Source organism: Bombina bombina, chromosome 1 (genome assembly GCF_027579735.1).
Source record: "Bombina bombina isolate aBomBom1 chromosome 1, aBomBom1.pri, whole genome shotgun sequence".
Taxonomy (NCBI): domain Eukaryota; kingdom Metazoa; phylum Chordata; class Amphibia; order Anura; family Bombinatoridae; genus Bombina; species Bombina bombina.
Genome location: NC_069499.1, coordinates 1269794202 through 1269818397, shown reverse-complemented (window position 1 = coordinate 1269818397; position 24196 = coordinate 1269794202). Strand labels below are relative to the sequence as shown.

The 24196-nt window shown below is 36.4% G+C and overlaps 1 protein-coding gene across 1 annotated transcript in view; it reads right to left on the bottom strand.

Annotated features, from left to right (window-relative positions):
• The window catches only part of BANP (BTG3 associated nuclear protein), a 1088809-nt gene extending 1071271 nt beyond the window's left edge, over positions 1 to 17538 (bottom strand). Inside the window, exon 1 of the mRNA XM_053701244.1 lies at positions 17416 to 17538. The gene's annotated coding sequence lies outside the window, so the exon portion shown is untranslated. The remainder of the gene's footprint in view (positions 1 to 17415) is intronic.
• Between the last annotated feature and the right edge of the window lie 6658 nt (positions 17539 to 24196).

The following is a 24196-nucleotide window of genomic DNA, read 5'->3' as shown; positions in this document are numbered from 1 at the left end:
GTATGATCATATAGAATTATGGCTTTCAGAGAATTGTATTTTTAGGGTTCTGTGGTATTTTTTTATTTTATTTTTTGTTTTGTTTTGTTTTGTTTAACACCCTCGCCTAGAAGAAGGCATGGTTAATATTTTATCATGGAATGTTGGGGAAATAACATCCCCCGCAAAGAGGAGTATAATTCTGAAACTATTAAAAAAAAGCCAGATATTGCTCTTCTGCAGGAGACTCACCTACAAGAGGTCGAAATGGCTAAACTCAAGCGTAGCTGGGTGGGCGAGATATTATCAGCTCCTGGCCCGAAGCGCAAGAGAAGGGTTGCAATATTATTTGCAAAACATTTTAGCTATAAAACCATTATACAAGTACAGGATCCGCAAGGGAGGTATATTATAGCTGAAATAGAATATGGTGACACACAACTAGCAATATGCCAGGGCTCGACAAACCCAGGAGCCTGGGAGCCACTAGCTCCTAGAATTTTTACCCCAGGCTCCTAACTTTTTGGGGTATTCTCCATATATCTATATACAAATCCAACTGTCTGGCTCCTAAAAATATGCCTGGCTCCTTAATATTCTTACTGGCTCCTAATTTTTGAACATATTCATCAAGCACTGTAATATGCAATATATATGGCCCAAATGAATTAGACCCTGAGTTCTTGGACAAAATTTATATTAAATTATTTCCATATATTAATAAAAATTTGATCATTGCAGGGGATTTTAATATGATAACCGCCCCAATGCTAGATAGAATTAGAATTGGCCATCCCCATGTAGGTAGAAAAACCGGGGGAAAAAAAACTATTTGCCTCTTTTCGCAGTAAAATTAAATTTGTTCGATATCTGGCGAATTAAGAACCTAGATACAAGAACTTTTACCTGCGACTCTAAGACACATAAAGCAATGTCTCAAATATACCTCTTCTAAATAAATTAATCAATATTCTCGCTTGATCTAAGCCCTATGAGTCAGGACACAGTAATTTCGTACCACGCAATAGTGGGATTAGAGATAAATGGTATTAGACGGCGGAAGAGTGGTGTTAACAACTTTTACAAGATATTGATTTTAATAGGTTTTTAATACAAAAATGGAAATTATATTGTGAAGAAATAAAAATTATTATCATAAGATTGAGATATTTTGGGAGGCGGCTAAGGCGGTTCTCCAGGGAGAAATAAAAGCCTATATGGTTAAGTGGAAGAAGAAAATTACAGCAAAACATGTACAGTTGGCAAATCAATTAAAAAATAAATATAAAGCTTATATTAATATGCCTAACGAGACTATGTGGGCTGAATACTTAAAGGCTAAGACAGAAAGAGATGATTTTTTAAAAATAAAAATGGCTAAACAGGATAAAAAAAATTAATGCTTTCTTCGCAAGCCATCATGGTAGGTCAGCTAAAATACTGTCTAAAATGATAAAGGGTCGGAAATCTGAAAAAAGATATCTAACATCCATTAAAATAGGAGATACAAGATATACTACCGCTAGTGAAATAAGACAGATAATGTATGAGTACTATAAGGAAAAATATACTGCGGGAGTTTGTGATAATAAGGCGAAGGAACAGTTTGGGGAAAAAGTCTCCCTCCCAAAAATTGATTCAGAGGAATTAACAGAGTTAAATCTGCCAATAACAGAAGAAGAAATTCTTAATACGATAGACAAGCCCAAATTGAATAAATCTCCAGGCCCAGATCAAAAAAATACTAAGTCCCCCCTATTTTTTAAATGTAAAAGAGCTATTGAACTTAGAGCAATGCCGTACAAAAAGCCCTTTTAAGGACTATTGGTAGTTTAGATTAGGGGGTGTTTTTATTTTTGGGGGCTTTTTTATTTTCATAGGGATTAGGTTTAATTTTTTTAATTTTTGATAATTTTGTTTATTTTTTTCTGTAATGTTAGGCTTTTTCATTTTTTGTAATGTTAGTTTTTTTTATCTACTAAATTACAATTAAAATAAAAAATCCTAACATTAAATTACAAAAAAATAATCTAACACTAAAAAAACCTAAACTATCCATGGCCCCTAAAGGGGCATTTGTATGGTCATTGCCCTTAAAAGGGCATTCAGCTCTTTTACTGCCCTTAAAAGGCTGTTCAGCTCTTTTAAAAGCGCATTAAAAACCTAATCTTAAAAATTAAAAAAAAATCCTAAATCTAACTCCCAAATAGGTACTCACCGTTCGTGAAGTCCGGCGGAGGTCTTCTTCCAGGTGGCTCCATTATCTTCTATCTTCATACGGGGCGAAGGCAGTGCTGAGCGGAGGTGCCGAGCTGGCTTCCCTGATGCACAGATCATCATCGGTGGTTCTCATCGGCTCCTCTTCATGCAATCGTCCGCCGCAAACTGAAGATTAAATGCAATGTACCCCATATTTATTGGGGTACCTTGCATTCCCATTGGCTGAAATTTTGAAATCAGCCAATAGGACGAGAGCTACTGAAATCTTATTGGCTGTTTTGAAAACTCAATAGGATTTCAGTAGCTCTCATCCTATTGGCTGATTTAAAAATTTCAGCCAATAGCAATGCAAGGTACCCCAAATTGAATGCGGTACCTTGGATGAAGAGGAGCCTCCACGATGCCGAGGACCGCTCGCCGCTATTGAGGACCGCCGCTGAGGATCCACGCATCGGGGAAGACAGCTCAGCACCTCTGCTCCGCGCCGCCTTCGTTCCGAATGAAGATAGAAGATGATGGAACTGCCTGGAAAAAGACCTTCTCCGTCGGACTTCAGGAACGGTGAGTACCTATTTGGGGCTTAGTCTTAGGCTTTTTTTTTTTTTAGGTTAAAGTTTTTTGGGCAGTAAAAGAGCTGAATGCCCCTTTAAGGGCAATGAGTAGTTTAGGTTTTTTTTAGTGTTAGGTTTTTTTTTATTTTTGGGGGGTTTGGTGGGTGTGGGGTTTTACTGTTAGGGGGTAATTGGTCATTTGTTTAGGTAAAATAGCTGTTTAACTTAGGGCAATGCCCTAAAAAAGCCCTTTTAAGGGATATTGGTAGTTTAGTATTAGATTAGGGGGTGTTTTTATTTTTGGGGGGATTTTTTTATAGGGAGAATTAGTTTAGGTTTAAATTTTTTATTTTGGACAGCTTTGTTTATTTTTTTCTTTAATTTTAAATTTTTTAATTTTGTGTAATTTTAGCTTTGGTTTTTTTAGTTGTTTTTTTTTTTTTTTAAATAGACTGCCCTCTGGGCAGGCTTATCGCCTAGTAGAATATAATTTATCAAACAATAGAGGCATTTAAATAATAACATATAAGTTGATTAAATTTACAAAAAAAATAAACACAAAATTGAAATTCAGAATAAGTCATTGCGTTGATTTTTATTTTGCATTTGTTGCTTATGCCATTCTACTGATTTTAATGGACCTTTAAACTTCATTCTGCCAATAAGACTCTCTTTTTCAATTAACAGTCTAGAAAAGGCAACTTATGGTTCCAGGATGAACCATATCACTTTTTTTTTGTTCTCAAATTCAAAAAGGAAATTGACGGCTAGATTTGGAGTTTTGTCGGTAACGACCCGAAAAACTAACGCCGGCTTTTTTCTGGCCGCACCATAAAAATAACTCTTGTATTGAGAGTCCACAGAATGGCTGCGTTACGCTCCAAAAAAGGAGCGTAGAGCATTTTTAACGCAGCTTCAACTCTCGATACCAGAGTTGCTTACGGACGCGGCCAGCCTCAAAAACGTGCTCGTGCACGATTCCCCCATAGGAAACAATGGAGCTGTTTGAGCTGAAAAAAAACCAAACACCTGCAAAAAAAGCCGCGTTCAGCTCCTAACGCAGCCCCATTGTTTGCTATGCGGTAACCCTTCCTACGTCTGCACTTAACACTCTAACATGTACCCCGAGTCTAAACACCCCTAACCTTACACTTATTAACCCCTAATCTGCCGCCCCCGCTATCGCTGACCCCTGCATATTATTATTAACCCCTAATCTGCCGCTCCGTAAACCGCCGCTACTTACATTATCCCTATGTACCCTTAATCTGCTTCCCTAACATCGCCGACCCCTATATTATATTTATTAACCCCTAATCTGCCCCCCACAACGTCGCCTCCACCTGCCTACTTATTAACCCCTAATCTGCCGAGCGGACCTGAGCGCTACTATAATAAAGTTATTAACCCCTAATCCGCCTCACTAACCCTATAATAAATAGTATTAACCCCTAATCTGCCCTCCCTAACATCGCCGACACCTAACTTCAATTATTAACCCCTAATCTGCCGACCGGAGCTCACCGCTATTCTAATAAATGTATTAACCCCTAAAGCTAAGTCTAACCCTAACACTAACACCCCCCTAAATTAAATATAATTTTAATCTAACGAAATAAATTAACTCTTATTAAATAAATTATTCCTATTTAAAGCTAAATACTTACCTGTAAAATAAATCCTAATATAGCTACAATATAAATTATAATTATATTATAGCTATTTTAGGATTAATATTTATTTTACAGGTAACTTTGTATTTATTTTAACCAGGTACAATAGCTATTAAATAGTTAAGAACTATTTAATAGCTAAAATAGTTAAAATAATTACAAATTTACCTGTAAAATAAATCCTAACCTAAGTTACAATTAAACCTAACACTATACTATCAATAAATTAATTAAATAAACTACCTACAATTACCTACAATTAACCTAACACTACGCTATCAATAAATTAATTAAATACAATTCAATAAACTTGCTAAAGTACAAAAAATAAAAAAGAACTAAGTTACAAAAAATAAAAAAATATTTACAAACATAAGAAAAATATTACAACAATTTTAAACTAATTACACCTACTCTAAGCCCCCTAATAAAATAACAAAGCCCCCCAAAATAAAAAAAATGCCCTACCCTATTCTAAATAACTAAAGTTCAAAGCTCTTTTACCTTACCAGCCCTGAACAGGGCCCTTTGCGGGGCATGCCCCAAGAAGTTCAGCTCTTTTGCCTGTAAAAAAAACATACAATACCCAAGCCCCCCAACATTACAACCCACCACCCACATACCCCTAATCTAACCCAAACCCCCCTTAAATAAACCTAACACTAAGCCCCTGAAGATCTTCCTACCTTGTCTTCACCTCACCGGGTTCAACGATCTGTCCAGAAGAGCTCCTCCGATGTCCTGATCCAAGCCCAAGCGGGGGGCTGAAGAGGTCCATGATCCGGCTGAAGTCTTCATCCAAGCGGGAGCTGAAGAGGTCCATGATCCGGATGAAGTCTTCATCCAAGCGGGAGCTGAAGAGGTCCATGATCCGGATGAAGTCTTCTATCAATGGCATCTTCAATCTTCTTTCTTCCGGATCCATCTTGCAGACCTCCGACGCGGAGCATCCTGCTGGCCCGACGGACTAACGACGAATGACGGTTCCTTTAAGGGACGTCATACAAGATGGCGTCCCTCGAATTCTGATTGGCTGATAGGATTCTATCAGCCAATCGGAATTAAGGTAGGAAAATTCTGATTGGCTGATGGAATCAGCCAATCAGATTCAAGTTCAATCCGATTGGCTGATTCAATCAGCCAATCAGATTGAGCTCGCAATCTATTGGCTGTTCCGATCAGCCAATAGAATGCGAGCTCAATCTGATTGGCTGATTGGATCAGCCAATCGGATTGAACTTGATTCTGATTGGCTGATTCCATCAGCCAATCAGAATATTCCTACCTTAATTCCGATTGGCTGATAGAATCCTATCAGCCAATCGGAATTCGAGGGACGCCATCTTGGATGACGTCCCTTAAAGGAACCGTCATTCGTCGGTAGTCCGTCGGGCCAGCAGGATGTTCCGCGTCGGAGGTCTGCAAGATGGATCCGGAAGAAAGAAGATTGAAGATGCCGTTGATAGAAGACTTCATCCGGATCATGGACCTCTTCAGCTCCCGCTTGGATGAAGACTTCATCCGGATCATGGACCTCTTCAGCTCCCGCTTGGATGAAGACTTCAGCCGGATCATGGACCTCTTCAGCCCCCCGCTTGGGCTTGGATCAGGACATCGGAGGAGCTCTTCTGGACAGATCGTTGAACCCGGTGAGGTGAAGACAAGGTAGGAAGATCTTCAGGGGCTTAGTGTTAGGTTTATTTAAGGGGGGTTTGGGTTAGATTAGGGGTATGTGGGTGGTGGGTTGTAATGTTGGGGGGCTTGGGTATTGTATGTTTTTTTTTACAGGCAAAAGAGCTGAACTTCTTGGGGCATGCCCCGCAAAGGGCCCTGTTCAGGGCTGGTAAGGTAAAAGAGCTTTGAACTTTAGTTATTTAGAATAGGGTAGGGCATTTTTTTTATTTTGGGGGGCTTTGTTATTTTATTAGGGGGCTTAGAGTAGGTGTAATTAGTTTAAAATTGTTGTAATATTTTTCTTATGTTTGTAAATATTTTTTTATTTTTTGTAACTTAGTTCTTTTTTATTTTTTGTACTTTAGCAAGTTTATTTAATTGTATTTATTTGTAGGAATTGTATTTAATTAATTTAATGATAGTGTAGTGTTAGGTTAATTGTAGGTAATTGTAGGTAGTTTATTTAATTAATTTATTGATAGTATAGTGTTAGGTTTAATTGTAACTTAGGTTAGGATTTATTTTACAGGTAAATTTGTAATTATTTTAACTATTTTAGCTATTAAATAGTTCTTAACTATTTAATAGCTATTGTACCTGGTTAAAATAAATACAAAGTTACCTGTAAAATAAATATTAATCCTAAAATAGCTATAATATAATTATAATTTATGTTGTAGCTATATTATGATTTATTTTACAGGTAAGTATTTAGCTTTAAATAGGAATAATTTATTTAATAAGAGTTAATTTATTTCGTTAGATTTAAATTATATTTAACTTAGGGGGGTGTTAGTGTTAGGGTTAGACTTAGCTTTAGGGGTTAATACATTTATTAGAATAGCGGTGAGCTCCGGTCGGCAGATTAGGGGTTAATAATTGAAGTTAGGTGTCAGCGATGTTAGGGAGGGCAGATTAGGGGTTAATACTATTTATTATAGGGTTAGTGAGGCGGATTAGGGGTTAATAACTTTATTATAGTAGCGCTCAGGTCCGGTCGGTAGATTAGGGGTTAATAAGTGTAGGCGACGTTGAGGGGGGCAGATTAGGGGTTAATAAATATAATATAGGGGTCGGCGGTGTTAGGGGCAGCAGATTAGGGGTACATAAGGATAACGTAGGTGGCGGCGCTTTGCGGTCGGCAGATTAGGGGTTAATAAGTGTAGGTAGGTGGAGGCGACGTTGTGGGGGGCAGGTTAGGGGTCAATAAATATAATACAGGGGTCGGCGGTGTTAGGGGCAGCAGATTAGGGGTACATAAGGATAACGTAGGTGGCGGTCGGCAGATTAGGGGTTAAAAAAAATTATTCGAGTGTCGGCGATGTGGGGGGACCTCGGTTTAGGGGTGCATAGGTAGTTTATGGGTGTTAGTGTACTTTAGAGCACAGTAGTTAAGAGCTTTATAAACCGGCGTTAGCCCAGAAAGCTCTTAACTACTGACTTTTTTCCTGCGGCTGGAGTTTTGTAGTTAGATGTCTAACGCTCACTTCAGAAACGACTCTAAATACCGGAGTTAGAAAGATCCCATTGAAAAGATAGGATACGCAATTTACGTAAGGGGATCTGCGGTATTGAAAAGTCGTGGATGAAAAGTGAGCATTAGACCCTATTTTGAGTGACTCCAAATACCGGCGGTAGCCTAAAACCAGCGTTAGGAGCCTCTAACGCTGGTTTTCACAGCTAACGCCAAACTCCAAATCTAGGTCACAGTTTTTACTTACAGCAAATTAACCTCATTTTAAGTTACTTGTGAAAAACTACCTCATTTATTATATTTCACTATAATTTTCCAATGAACTCTTTAACACAAACCCCTTTATAGAAGAATAATTATCATTTATTTGTATAGTGCCACAATATTCCATAGCGCTAAGTACAGAGATAGGGGTATACAATGACAAGGTTTTGTGATGAGACACAAAAACATAACAGACTAAACAAATCTAGTCAGGGCTTTTTCATAAAAAATATGAAAAAGCCCTCAGGAATAACAGAGCAATGCATCCACTGCAAAAACATAAGCCAGCAGCTCTGCATTGTGCACGTTAAATTGAAGTGCACTCTTGGCAAAAAGAAAATGTCACTGAACTGTGAATGTTCACCTCTTTTGTTGCAGGGTACGAAAATACCAAGCTCCAAGATGGAAGAAAAACAATAGTATGGAAAGTAGTAACCATTTTGTTCTAGTTGCATACAGCAATTTAAATGTCCCTTTAAGTTAAGGTAATGTTACACATTTTGGCAAAAGAAGAATTACTGGTAAACAAGTGGCACAAACACCAATTAAAACTACTAGAGATATAATACCACTAGACTTATTTTTCTTTTCCCTTACTCTCAGAATAAGCATTATTATAACTTGAAACATACGCGGAGGATTTAGGAAAATTATGTAGACATTCTTCAGTAATTGTTTTCAATTGAAATATAAGCTACCAGGAGAATTGGCCAATATCAGCGCTTCACAGGTAAGCATCTTTCCAACAAAAACATATTTCCCAAGGTCTTAGTAGTTTAATTTAAATCTGGCAACAAAAAAAGATTTAGCAAATGCAAGAATATAAAAATTTAAAAAACTGTATGTCTCAAGGATCTTTGGCTAAGGATTTTGGGTGTTATTACATTTCCTATGTAATTCTTGGGCAGAATAAATGAAAGATTAGCTCAAGATAACAATCAAATAGTCTTAAAACATAGAGGATTATATTTTCTAACTTCCACCAAGATGAACATCCTTTTGTTGCTTTGGGATTTTTTGATGGAAGCCAATTTCCAGAAGTGTCTTATTGCTGTGAAATCCCAGTCTTGTGAAGAGCTGAGAACTAATAAAATACAGATTGCGTCCTACAACTAGTCCAGCAAGATACTTGGGTCATCCAGATAAAAATGGGTTAAGATACTGTAAATAAAAGCATTTCATGTGTTCATTATTTAATGATGTATGCTGTTGGGTGGTTTCCAATAATTCCTTTGGGATAGAAATAAAATAAACATCTTGAATTTAAAAATTAATAGAACAAGCAGGTGTCAAGTTTTTACTGGACAGCAGTATATAAAAAAAAGGATGTTTCAAATTTTGAAAATATTTCTAAAGCATTTTATTGCATATTTTATGTATTTAGAACTACTGACAAAATGGTTCTGCAAAACTGTATCCTCTTTTCCTCTGCTTTAGTATCCAGAATGCCTCTAGTCCCTTTTTACTCTTACTTTGTCCATTATGACTACGCTTCTCTTTTGTCTGAAGTCTCATTCACTTTCTTTTGGATGTTTCTTCATTCTCCATTACAAAATTTATAATGGTTTATGAAGTTAAGAAATGAATGATTGTGGTCACTGGCAGTTTAAAGAGCTGGTACCATCTGCCAAATTAAAGAACTAATGTTATTGTGTTGTGTTGAGAAGACACAGAAGACTCCATGTAGGACTGTTATCTACAACTTTTACAGTGGTTACACATAACAGAAAAAGTAGCTCCTCTTCTTTCCATTGATGTGTGTGTGATTGTTTTTTAACCTACTTCAGCTAAAACAAAACCAGTGAATGTTTAACAAATCACTTAAAGGGACAGTCAACAACAGAATTTTTGTTGTTTTAAAAAGATAGATAATACCTTAATTACCAATTCCCCAGTATTGCATAACCAACACAGTGATAATTATACACGTTTTACCTCTGTAATTACCTTGTATCTAAGCCTCAGCAGACTGCCCCCTTATTTCAGCTCTTTTGACAGACTTGCATTTTAGCCAATCAGAGCTGCTGTCTCCACGGTAAATTCATGTGCATGAGCTCAATGTTATCTATATGAAACACGTGAACTAATGCCCTCTAGTGGTGAAGAACTATTAAAATGCATTTAGATTAGAGGCAGCCTTCAAGGTCTAAGAAATTAGCATATGAACCTCCTAGGTTTAACTTTCAACTAAGAATGCCAAGAGAACAAAGCAAAATTGGTGATAAAAGTAAATAGAAAATTGTTTAAAATTACATGCCCTATTTGAAACATGAAAGGTTTTTTGGGACTTGACTGTCCCTTTAAATCTCCATTTGTCTAGCAGTCATGTAGCATTTAAAGAGAACTCATTACTTTCTTTCCAATCAGTAAGAGGTAGTATATTTTCCAGGTAACAGAATGCATTTCCCTCTCTTTGAAGAGTGAGATCTTAATTGTTGAAGAAATGTCTACCAAGCGAAGCTGTACCCTGGCCATAATCTACAATCCTTCACCCCAAATATGACTGTGCCTTATTGTCAATAAACTTATACATGCCTGGCTACTAATAAACTTAAATTGCAGGGAGAATATTTGGTTTGCTTCTTCTACTAACATCTTTAGCTCCCTAGAAAAGTGCTATTGCTCAGTTAGAGTATTTATTTTTCTTATTTAATCTGGGGCACATTTTTAAAAGACATTATTTTATATAAAATTGAAAGTATAGGCATACCACAGAGATATTGCCGGTTTGGTTCCAGACCCCCGCAAAGAAGTTAATATAGCAATAAAGTGAGTCACGCAAATTTTGTTGGTTTCCAAGTTCATATAAATTATATTTAAACTATACTGTAGTCTATGAAATGTGCAATAGCATTGTGTGTAAAAAAATATATAAAGAACCTTAATTAAAAAATACTTTATTGCTATACAAATAAATGCTAACAATCATCTGAGGCGAGAGAGAGCGAAAGAGAGCAAGAGCGAAAGAGAGCAAGAGCGAGAGAGAGCGAGAGAGCAAGAGCGAGAGAGCAAAAGCGAGAGCGAAAGAGCAAGAGCGAGCGAGCGAGCGAGAGCAAGAGCGAGCGAGAGAGAGCAAGAGCGAGCGAGAGAGAGCAAGAGCGAGCGAGAGAGAGCAAGAGCGAGCGAGAGAGAGCAAGAGCGAGCAATGATACTTTTTTATTGGACTCACTATACATTTATAAGATGACAAGCTTTCGGAAGAGTATCTTCCTTTTTCAAGTCTGAAGCAATACTGACCAATTTGATGGAATTTACAGATTAGATCTTAAAACACAGGCTAAAAAGACAAAGTGTTACAGAGGTCTGAATGGAGGGGGAAGAGGGGGTGTCGTAAAAATCATGATGGGGGTTTATGAGACAGGCAGATAGTGTCAGTTAAAGATAACAGGCAGTGGAAATATATGGTTATACACAAAGCATATACGGACATAAAGCTATATATCAACATAGAATCAATATGTATAAAGATGTGAAATAAGGTATACAGGGGAATATAAGATAGTCAAAAAAGGAGAAAGGAAAGAAAAAAAAAAAGGGGGAATAATAATAATGAGAAAAGTGTGGACATAGGCTTACCTGTGTACCTATGCATAGAGAGTGTGGAATATACAATGTAATTGACTACAGTATATGAAAGTACATTACAAAAATTTTTAATAATGGGTTAAGAAACCAGAGTCCACATTTAGTCCAGAATTTAGCAAGTTGAAGAGCATTATTTTCATTTCAAATGTTGTTCTTTTCATTGTGTTTTTGAAGTTGCCTCTGAGAATCTTGATTTTGAGGTTTTGGATGGAGTGGTCAGGTTTGGTGAAATGGTGACCAACAGGGGTACAGTATGTTGTTTCACAGTGGTTTTTGATTGAGTGTGTAAGTTCATCCGAAGGTGCAGTTTTTGGCTTGTTTCTCCAATATAACATCCCAGTTCACATGCAGTGCAATGTATCACGTATACCACATTTGCAGATATACATTAATATGCCCCTTTAATGTTTTAGCATTTACTCTTGTGATTAGCTGTGGTGCTTTCACAAATGTGTTGACAGTTTGCAGAGAGCTTTGTTGCAGCGCTTAGTTCCATTCTGAGTGTTCTTTTTATCAAGGGGTAGCTTTCTGTGGATCAGTTTCTGTTTTAGGTTGGGTGGTTGAGTGCCAGGATAGGGGGTTTTGGAAAGATTTTTTGGAGTGTGGGATCCTCTAAGAGTAGTGGCTGTAAGTCTTTTATGATTTTTCGTATTCCTTCTACAGCAGGGTATTATTTGACTACTAGTGGGATACGCGATATGTTTTTCTTCTCCCTGTATTGTAGCAAGTGTTCACGAGGGTATTTTATGACACCCCTCCTACCCCTACACTCAGACATCTGTAACACTTTGTCTTTTTAGCCTGTGTTTAAATATATAATCTGTAAATTCCAACAAATTGGTCAGTATTGCTTCAGACTTGAAAAAGGAAGACATTCTTCCGAAAGCTTGTCATCTTATAAATGTATAGTTAGTCCAATAAAAAAGTATCATTGCTCAATGCATTACTCGTTATTTTGAGATATGTATATATATATATATATATACACATACATATACACACACACACACAAGTGTATTCATGTGTATTTTATAGGTGTTCATATATGTGTATATATGAAAAATGGTGCTGATAGACTTGCTCGACAGAGGGTTGCTACAAACCTTTAAATTGTAAAAAGAGCTATATCTCTGAAGCGCAATAAAACAAGGTATGCCTGTACTTCAAATGTATTAGAGCTTTTTCTTTTTTTTTCTTTTTTTTAAATGAATGTTTTTGAGACAAAACTTTGTCTGTTAGAGATTTCCCTATGAACCAATAAGAAATACATACCTTGGCATCAGTTGCAAAACTTTTACTTATCTTTTTTTCATGCAACAAAATATGTTTAACACGTTTAACTGCTGCTCTTTCATAAGTCATGATAGAAACATGAGCACAATGAAATAAAACTTAAAAAAAAAGGATGGAAAAGGCTACTTTATAGTGCATTATTTCTTGTTAAAGGGCCACTGTAAGTAAATATTTTCTATGCCTGTTACTAACTAACTACCCCAAATACGCTTTTTATCAATAGCATTTCATTAACATATCTCTACCGTATATCAGAAATCTTGTCTGCAAATTTAATTGTTTTCCAAACCCACTCCATGGGTATCCTTTGCTCTGTACCAATCTGTTTACAATACCTAGGTTTCAAAATGGCAGTTTAAACACAAAGTTTTTGGGTTAAGTATTTTGAACACTCAGTGCTGAAAATAGTGGGCAGGATAACGTGACATCATCAGCGAATAAAAGATATAACTTTTAGAACGTTATGAAACTTCGTTTTGGAGAAAATATAGGTCAGTAGGTTTTAATTAATGTTTATTAACTTTAATATGTTAGTTGTTTAGCTTAAAAATTATAACAGAAAGTAATCCTTTAAGGTAAAAACACCAACAACCCAATGTTTATACAATGATTGTAGGGAACAACAGGCAAATTATATATTATATCATATTGACAAATGCAAGAGCAGGTGATTGCCTTTCAAATGGTGGGTCTTGGGGATTTCTAAGGATTATGGGAGCTGAGGCGGAGGCATAAGATGTCACTAGCATCGCCAGATTGCTTAAACCTTGGCCACCTCCTATGGCCCTCAATAACTGCATAGGGGGAGCCGAGGTTTGCTCAGAACCCCCCATCGGATGATGACACATGGTCATCATCAGCAGTTAAAGGGACAGTTTACACAAAATGTTTCCCCTCTTTATTTAATTTGTTCCCAATGATCCATTTTACCTGCTGGATTGCATTAAATTGTTTACAACTAGCCCCTTTACTCTTATTTCAGCATTTGAAATAGCCAATTTACCCTGTGGTATCCTAACCTATAGTGAAAATTTATATACTAAAGGCTAAGCGCAGCCAGCAGAAATTGAGGGGTGCATGATAGTTAAAGTAACACTCAAGTCAAAATAAACTTTAATTATTTAGATAGAGCATTCAGTTTTAAGACATTTTCCAATTTACTTCTATTATCAAATTTTGCAGTCTTTTAATAGTCACAGTTTCTGGGGCACAAGATCCTACTGAGCATGTGAACAAGCTCACAGGGTATACGTATGCTAGTCTGTGATTGGCTAATGTCTGTCACATGATACAGGGGGGCAGAAGATGGTAGGAAAAATAAAATTTGTCAGAAAAAAAAACCCACATTTTAATAGGTTGTGGTTTAAAACCAAAAAAAGAGCTAATTCATATACACAAATCTGAAAATGCGATTTCACATACATTTTATACTCTGCAACTGGTATAACGAATAACTGAAAATGCAATAAGGGGAAAAAAAAACACTATTTTACAGTATACTATCCCTTTAAGGTATGGAGCGGATGACAACCATATGTCGTCATCCATGGTAAAATTTTACTTTATGTTGTATGCCTTTAAAAGTTATTATATTAGCTGTGCTGTCCAATTCGTTGACTTATTAATGTGCCATCTCCTGGTCACACAGTTAACTTCCATCGTTACACAAACATGAACTTGCTGTCAGCTTCAATTCAAAAATAAAAAAGCCAGCTATAACAACCTTTTTTATCTATAAAAAAAAAAAAATATCTTAGAATTCTGTCTGGCTCCTAAATTTTAGACAGATTTCTGGAACACTGCTTTAAATTTACATATGGGGTGTGACTTACAAATACATCTTATTTTCAAGAACACTAATGTTTTCAACCATCTCAGATGTTACCTTGAAAACTTTGGTATGTATTAGTAAATAAGTTATTTTACAATTTAGAAAATGTCATCATGCGTTTCCCACAGCTTCCAATACTCCCAAGTAAAACTCTCTCTTATGAAAAGCCAATCACAGGGACAAAATAGTCTCATCCAATGAATTCCACCCATTTGCTCCTTCACATCTACGACCCCTGATGTATGAATTTTAAAATTAAATATTTATAAGCATAGCATTGAGGTTTAGTTTAGAATAGTATGCCTTGCCTTCCTCGAGTCATGGTTGCCACCATGTTGAGATCTAGCTTTCAATGCATTCCAATGCTGATGTGTTTGCACTTGTGCAGCAACTCTCCTTCAGATACCTGCAGTAAAATCTAGTTTCAAAAACTGTGGCACCAATAATTAGAGGGAGGTGCAAGAAATGTAGTTAGTGTTCGTAATGTCCCTTTGATACATGCAAATCAACCAAACCCCAAAAGTCAGAGCTAAAATTTCATCAGTCTACAAAATTTCTGCTGGTATTTTCTAGATCTACAGTATTTTCAGAGGATGATAAATTCACACCTATTGCACTCAATATAAAAGATCAGTAAAACTTACTGATCTCCATTTGAGAACTATTACTATCATAATAAACATTTTTGCATTGACATGAATGTTATAGGGATAGTCTAGTCAAAATTAAACTTTCATGATTCAGATAGAGCATGCAATTTTAAGCAGCTTTCTAATTTACTCATATTATCAATTTTTCTTTGTTATCTTGGTATCTTTATTTAAAAAAAAAAAAGCTGGAATGTAAGTTAGGAGACTGCCCATTTTTGGTTCAGAATCCTGGGTAGCGCTTGCTGATTGGTAGCTACATTAAGACACAAATCAGCAAGCGCTACCCAGGTGCTGGACTAAAAATGGGCTGGTGCCTAAGCTTACATTTTTGCTAAAAATTGCATGCACTATCTGAATCATGAAAGAATAATTTTGACTAGACTATCCCTTTAACACTATCACCTATTGGAATAGTACTAGACTTTGTTATTCACAAACCTTTTTAGTACTGTCTTTAGGAAAGGGAGTTACTAATGCAAAATTACAGTGTCTGAAATTTTTGAAAGTCTTGGGAGTGTGGTTTGCTTCTTATTGAGCTTACATATCACACGTATATATCATTTTTGTACTTGCGTTAAGGATAGAACATTTTTGGGATAGCACCTAGATTTTCTACAAATTTGTCAAGCCATGTAATAAAGTATTTGTACAGCTCTGACGTAAATGCTGGTAGGTTATAAAAAACAGATAATATCTCCATTAGTTTTGTGTTTTCTCAGTTATGTCATTAAAGTGAACAGAAAACAAATCGGTAGAGGGTGACTACCAAAATGTGTACAGTTCTAACAACAATTTGTTCTACATTCTCAATGAATTCCCAATTCCAAGTTTAAAAAACAGCAATTGCTGGAATGCACAAATCTATAGAAATTAAACTTCTAAAATAATCTTAGTGTAACACATGATCACACTTTAAAAATGAGTTGATATAAACACACAAACCGCATTATTTTTAACATAAAAGTATCTTATATAAATTGCAGATTTTTTTGTGGCACACAGAGGGAACACTCAAACATATCAAACACAACAAAAAGCCGACAGATAAAAGCTGTTTTCAGCTACAAACTCAGAGTATTTCAACGTTTACAAAATGCCCTAATAATACCACTGGAAAAACATCACCACTCTTTTACAATTCATTAAATACATAGGACATACATCATGAATTAAAGAAGACTGACATCTCAGTGTGGCTTTATTCTTGTGTTTTATTCATTTATATAAAAGATTTTTCTTCACGAGAAGCTTGGATTTTGACAAAAATAACATTCCACCAGAACTAAAAGTCGCTCATAGAATTGTTTGGTTCATAGTTTTGTAAAAAAATAAAATGCACAATTTTTGCAACAGCATTTTATATATAAACAAATTCATTTTACTATGCAAAGGAATTCAATTCACAGTAAAAGTTGTGATCTCATGTCACTACTGATGAGAATACAGCTGGTGTACAAATGAGACACAAGCATACATGCATATGGTCTAAACACTAGTCATATCCTCCTTGGGAACAGAATAGGGGTGGCAGTGCAGCTTTGGCAAAGTATTTAACACTTTTGGATAAGTTAAACATGTAACAAAAGGAAAATTGTTTCCTAAAAAAAAATTCTGTAACGAAACTGAACATTTTATTTTTACACTACATACTACAAGGTCCCTTTATGTGTGGTAATGCCTTCCAAAATGGGAACTACTGGTAGACACACAAGTAAGTTTAAATGTGTCATGTCACATAGACAGCAAATAGTAAAATGCAGCTAAAACTGCTCACACACATATACAATTTATATTAAAAAGGTAAGAAACAAACAGGATATTACTTTAACCTGCAAAAGTATTAACGTCCAGATAATTAATTCTGGAATAGCGGCCTTAATTATCACAAAATGGGTCTAATTTTTCTGTATTCTAACCTTTAAACCTACACACACACATTATATATATATATATATATATATATATATATATATATATATATATATATATATAAATAATAAATAACCAGGTAGGTTTGCTTTTGGTGAGCAGTGCTGTAAGGTGTTCGGCTAGCACCCATGCCTCCCTCATTGGCCTTCATCTGCCAGCCCCCCAACGCCTATATCGTTCCCGGGCTGGTAGAAATCGTATACAAATACAATACTGTTTATAAATGCAGTAATGTAAAAAGAGCTATTGCACGCTGCAGCTCCAGCATAACGTGTCTTCAAATGGCAATTACCGTCTGGGGGTGAATTCTCGTGTTGTTTTGAGGGGCGATAATGGCGTCCTTCCTCGCGAGAGAATAAAAGGCCTCCTCGTACGATCCCGTCTCCTTGCTGCTTGCTTGCTTAGAGGTGTTGTCTGCGTCTGCTCACTAGGCCTAGCCTGCAGCCTCGGAGTTGGCTTGTGCGCAGGCGCAATGGTAGGGCTGAGGGAGACCGCAGCACAGGATGCGCACCCTACAGGTTAGGTTACGAGACTGCACTACATTTTACCAGCGATCAGCGACGTAGGATATGATGTATTTTGGAGTGCGTTTAAAAATATTTCTCTGAAAACAATCTTTGAGATTTCATACATTGATTGTTGTCTGAATGTTCCGTTCACATGTTGTAACTCAACTTTGGTGGGTGACTTTTTGTTTAATAAACATTGTGTTGTGTATCATGAAAGGAAACAGATTAACGATAAGAGAAGAATCAAAGCCACAAAATATTTTAATAAGAACAGGATTGTATGTGTTTTATCAAACGTTATATTAGGCTAGAGTCTGGAAACGTTTTAAAAGGACTGTACAAGTCCCTAATTTGTGCGATTATTACCAATAATTGAGGTGCAGAAAGCAGGGGAGGATTGTCAGCATTTGGCCCTTGGGGCAGGTGCAACAAAAATTAAAGGGACATGAAACCCAATTTTTTTCTTTCATGATTTATGTAGAACAAACATACCATTTTAAACAACTTTCAAATTTACTTCTATTATCAAATTTGCTTCATTCTCTTGCCATTATTTCTTGAAGGAGTTGTAATGCACTACTGGTTTCTTACTGAACACATGGGTGAGCCAATGACAATCGGTATATATATACTGTATATATATATATATATATATATATATATATATATATATATATCCAACCCTGCACACTGTGACTGTGTATCTCACCTAACTGTTCATTAAAATAACCACTTTGGAACCAGAGTTTGCAGTACCTTGTTTTTCTTCTTCCTAATACTATATATATATATACAGTCACCAATCAGCAGCTAGTACCTAGGTTCTTTGCTGCTCCTGAGCTTACCTAGATAAACCCTTCAGCAAAGGATAAGAAGAGAATGAAGCAAATTAAATAACAAAAGTAAATTGGAAAGTTGTTTAAAATTGCATGCTCTTTCTAAATCATGCAAGAATTTTTTTTGTTTCATGTCCCTTTAAGCGCTAGCGACAAATTGAATCCATTATCTGATTGCTGGTTGTGCATTCGGTGACCTCACGGAGACACAGACCAATCAGATCATGCAATAACTGTAGAGGGCAGATAAGCTCCATAGAGTTCTGTTCTAATCAGAACCTCTGGGAACCTAGCCATGCTTCTCACCCCCCACGACTTGCTTTAAAAGGTTCTCAGACAGACCGGACTGTTATCCGTCGCACATGCATTCTGTCCGAGAACCTTTAAAAGCACGTCGTGGGGGGTGGGACCCATGGTTAAGATCCCAGAGACGGTTGCGGCGCCCAAGAACTCTGGAGCGTATCTGCCCTCAGCCTTTATTGCATAATCTGATTGGTCCGTGTCTCTGTGAGGTCACCGGATGCATAACCAATTGGATAATGGATTCAGTTTGTCGCTAGCGCCTTGTAACAAAAGGGCCTAAAGTACGGCAATGCCACCCTTTTGAAATGTTGATTTAAAATAAATAAACAATGAAAAAATGCTGCACTATAACGTGTTTCACAATGAATAAACATATGTTAAGAAGGGTTGGGGTAGTGGGTGTGGTGTGGGCATGTAATGATGGGTGGGATCAGAAGTGGCGAGTGACATTTTTGCCTGGCTAATAGATTAGGACTTAAAATCATTGAGACATGTATCAGCTGTGAAAAAAATTAAGAGAACATCTGCACGATTATCAGTTTCTCTGGTTTTTATTCTATAAACTGCTGACAACATTTCTCCTGAATTGCCCCAAAATTATTTTTGTCACTTAGAGCATGTATTTGCAGAAAATGACAACTGGTCAACATAACAAAAATGATGCAGTGTTTTCAGACCTTGAATACTGCAAAGAAAACAAGTTCATATTCAATCCTAATGGGTGAACATTGATTCATGCGTCCTTCACAAAGATAAATTTGCTTGATTTCAGCCTTGCTGAGGTCCCCCCAGATCATCACTGATCCTCCACCACATTTCACAGTGGGTGCAAGGCACTGTGCTTGTAGGCCTCTCCAGGTGTCAGTCTAACTATTAGACGACCAAGTGTTGGGCAAAGCTGAAAATTGGACTCATCAGAGAAGATGACCTGGAATCGCGCAGATTTGTCTTTGTGAAGGACGCATGAATCAAGCCACGTACAAGGTTTTCCTGGAAGAAAACTTGCTTCCTCCAGCTCTGACAATGTTTCTCAACTCCGAAGATTGTTTTTCCAGCAGAACAATGCTCCATGCCACACAACCAGGTCATTCAAAGTGTGGATAGAGGACCACCAGATCAAGGCTCTGTTATGGCTGGCTCAATCTACAGAGCTAAACCCCATTGAAAACCTCTGTAATGTGATCAAGAGGAAGATGGATGGTCACAAGCCCTCAAACAAAGTCGATCTGCTTGAATTTTTGCATCAGGAGTGGCACAAAGTCACCCAACAGCAATGTGAAAGACTGGTGGAGAGCATGCCAAGACTCATTACAGTTGTGATTGAAAACCAGGGTTATTCCCCCAAATTTTGATTTCTGAACTATTGCTAAGTTAAAACATTAGTATTGTGTTATTTAAAAAATCATATGAACTTGTTTTCTTTGCATTATTCGAGGTCTGGAAAAACTGGATCTTTTGTTTTTTTTAACCAGTTGTCATTTTTGGGAGAAATGTCATTAGTTTATAGAATAAAACAAAAATGTTCCTTTTACTCAAACACAAACCTATTAATAGTAAATTCAGAGAAACAGTTTTTGCAAAAGAACACCAGCCTTAATTCAGTTCATGGAGCTGAATGCTTTTACTCCCCCTAGTCCAGGGGTTTTCAAACCAGTCCTCAAGCCTCCCTAACGGGGCAGATTTTCAGGATATCATTGGGTGAGATAAGCTTAATAATAGGCATGGGCATTCAGATGTTTCATTAGCATCCAAATGTGGAAGAAGGCGGCCACAATTTCACAAAAAGTTATCCAGCTCTGAAAAGAGCCGAATACCACGAGCGGCTGCCTTCTTCCACATTTGCATGCCAAAGAACATCAGAATGCGCATGCCTAGATAATAACCATGTTTACTGATAAGTGGATTATTTTACCAGTGCTCCAGTTCCAATATACTAAAACTATGGCCTGTTAGAGAGACTTGAGAACTGGAGTTTAAGAACCCTGTCCTGGTCCCACAACCTCACTGCATACTTCCATATAGCATAATATTAGCATGCAAGGAATAGTAGTTCCCAAGAGTAGGCCAATCAGAGAATGGGGCTATGTCGAAGTTTCTCACAGCCCCAGCCAAGTGTTGGCTCTGAGGAAATGGGAAAGTGCATCACCAGGCAGTGAAGCAGCAGTAACAACTGGCCCCGATACAGTATTGTCGGGGAGCAACTTCATGTTTTACAGGTTCAGTGCTGCTAAGGTCCAGTATAAAAAGATGGTTTAAGTTCTTCTAATAGAAACTCATAGTTTCTAAATTTTGTCTTGAGTTTAGAAATACCCAATATTTACATGTTCTTTGCTTTTTTTGTAAGTTATAGGGCAATAAATACAAATAGCAAATCCGAACCATTTTATTTTTCATAATTAGCGCTAGTTACATTGGAACACTGATATCTGTCAGGAATCCCTGAATATCCCTTGACGTGTATATATATATATATATATATATATTTTTTTAGTAGACAACCCAAAGTATTGATCAAGGCCCATTTTGGTATATTTCATGCCACCATTTCACCGCCAAATGCGATCAAGTAAAAAAAAATGTTCACTTTTTCACAAACTTTAGGTTTCTCACTGAAATTATTTACAAACAGTGTCAGGATATTTGTGAGTTTTATTAAATAATATATATGTATGTATATTTTATGTACACATAGTTATATGATAAGACCAAGAACTCATTTTATTTGTAAAACTATTTGTAAAACAACCCCCCTCTTGGTCTGAAATACAGACTTGTAAAACAAAAGAAATAAACAGGACTTCTTAAAAGAACAAACATTGAAATCTCTAAATTGATTTAGCTTTGAAGCTCATCACTCCACATGAGGTCATAACAGGGACGTGATAATCAACCAAGCCAGCATACATCATGGGATGTTTGGAGACGACATTCTGCACATAAAGTCAGATAAGCGAAAAGAAATTCTAGAATATAGTAACTAGCACAGACCTGTTAATTGCCCCTAGACCTCGGATCCACATCTGTGCTGGCTAACAGAGACACATGTCTTGCATTGTAACTCTCAAATTCATTTTAAATTACAACTTGTGTTTAAATTTCAAGTAAAATATAACTCAGTATTGTATAAATATGTATACTTCCATGGATCTGAGAAATTCATTTCAGATTTGTAATACATTAAATGAATAACTACATTAGTATATATAAATGCTTAAGTTATTTCAAAATGAATACATTTTTCTTTGTTTTCCAGAAATCTAGTGAACATTACAGGAAGAACTGATGTGAAGATGAGATTTCTAGATAAGATGCGACTAGGAATTTATGTGCCAGTATATAAAATAAGCTGATATACAGAATAAGTCAGATAGACATATATATTTAATTGATTGATACTACTAGACCCTCATAAAAATACAACTTTCTAGAATGTGATAAATAAAATACTGATGTTTCATATTAAAATAATCAGAAAAAATGGCGCTATATGGTCCCATCTATATTAAAATTGTAAGTGATTTATACTGGAAATTAAAGTATTTGATAAACATTTTTTTTAAGGTTAGATAATTAAGCTTTTAGCAATGTTGATGGAGACTGCATTTGTGATTGTCTGCTGCCCCCTAGGGGATTAAAAATGGTATGACAGCCAAATGAATTGACTACTAGAACACATGCAAATCCAAATGAGCCAATAAGAGGGACAAGCTCCGAGGGCCAATGGAAAGTCAGCTCCGTTAAGGGCCTATCGAATTTATCACCAATGATTAGAATAAAAAGGGGTGGGGTTATATCGCGTGATATAACCTCAGGCAAGAGAAAGAAAAGGCGGCTGCTGAGTTTTTGACTGACAAACTGTTGCCCTGAAATCCAGTCTCTGACGTGCAAATCTGGGCTTTTATCCATCTTGCAAAAAATTACCTCTTTTAATTTATGAGGTGAAATTGGACTTATCTGAAAAAAATGTAAACATTAATTTGGTTATTTGGGTAAAGTATAAGAAACTGTTAAGTATATGTAATATTTTAAATCAAAGGCTATAGTTAGATTACAGTTAGTAATTTTAAAAGGACACACTTTTTATTTTATGCTTATATCCACAGTCCTGTGTAGTCTTAACTAGTCACATAAATTGGCTGTTTGCATTAATAATAATATATACAATTTCTGGTGTATTCAATTGAAGTTATATATAATCATCTGTGGGCTAAATAACTTAATTATACTTGTCTGAAAGTTATCTTAAATCTATTGAAATCCAGTAAGATTTGGGTGAAGTATCTTGGTATATTGTTTATCTAAACACTGTGAAGTTTGCGGTCCATATTGTGGTATTTTAATGTGTTCATTGTGAATAAGGTAAATTGTAAAGGTATATTTTTATGATCTTTGTATAGAATATTATAACAGCATAAGTGTGGATCATTTGATTCATATCTGGTTTCTATAAATATAATTCAATGTGTTTATAACTTTAACTAATATAAAGAATTTAGGAAAACAATACTGATTTTAATTGTTTCCTATATGCATTTTATTGGGGGTTTTAAAATTGTTTTAAAAATGTTTTAAAGAATAATTATTAAATAAATTGTATTATAACCCGGCCATATACTGACAACAGCTTGTGCAATTATGGCACAAATGGTTGTAAATGCTTCTCTGATATAACCTTTGTTCAGAAATAGCAGACATATATGGCTTTGGCATTGCTTTTTGGTAATTAGAAGGCCGCTAAATGCCGCTGCGCACCACACGTGTATTATGTCCAGCAGTGAAGGGGTTAATTAGGGAGCTTGTAGGGTTAATTTTAGCTTTAGTGTAGTAGACAACCCCAAGTATTTGCATAAATAAAAAGAGAGAAGCGCTCAACCTGGGAACAACAATAGCATAATAGCTTGTTCTATGGCTAGTTACCACCCAAGAAGCAGCCTCTTTTTGCTCAACATGTGCCTTTCACAGAGAAGAACTTTCCTGAAGCATATCAGTCTGATCCTGACTTCACAGTACAGTCCAGCCCCGAAATACCAGGCAATCCCTCTCTGAACGAGAGAAACAGCAAAAGCCCAGAAGTACGTTTTGGCCTATTGTGGGCCTCGTCAGTGAGGTGCAGCCATATCCCTCTGGGCACAATGAGCAAAGGGTACACGTCTGGATTCCCGCATCACACTTAGGGAGACTTCCCAAAGTGTCATAATTTGCATAAATAAAAAGAGAGAAGCGCTCAACCTGGGAACAAGCAATAGCATAATAGCTTGTTCTATGGCAGTCTGCCAGTACCCAGTTTGCCCCTCCAAAAAAGTTTTTTTAATTTTTTTTATGAAATATTACTTTTTCTGTAGTGTAGCTGCCCCCCCAGATCCTTTGATCTTTACCCCCCCCCCCCTCCATCTTCCTCATTCCCATTCAGTTACATTGGTGCAGT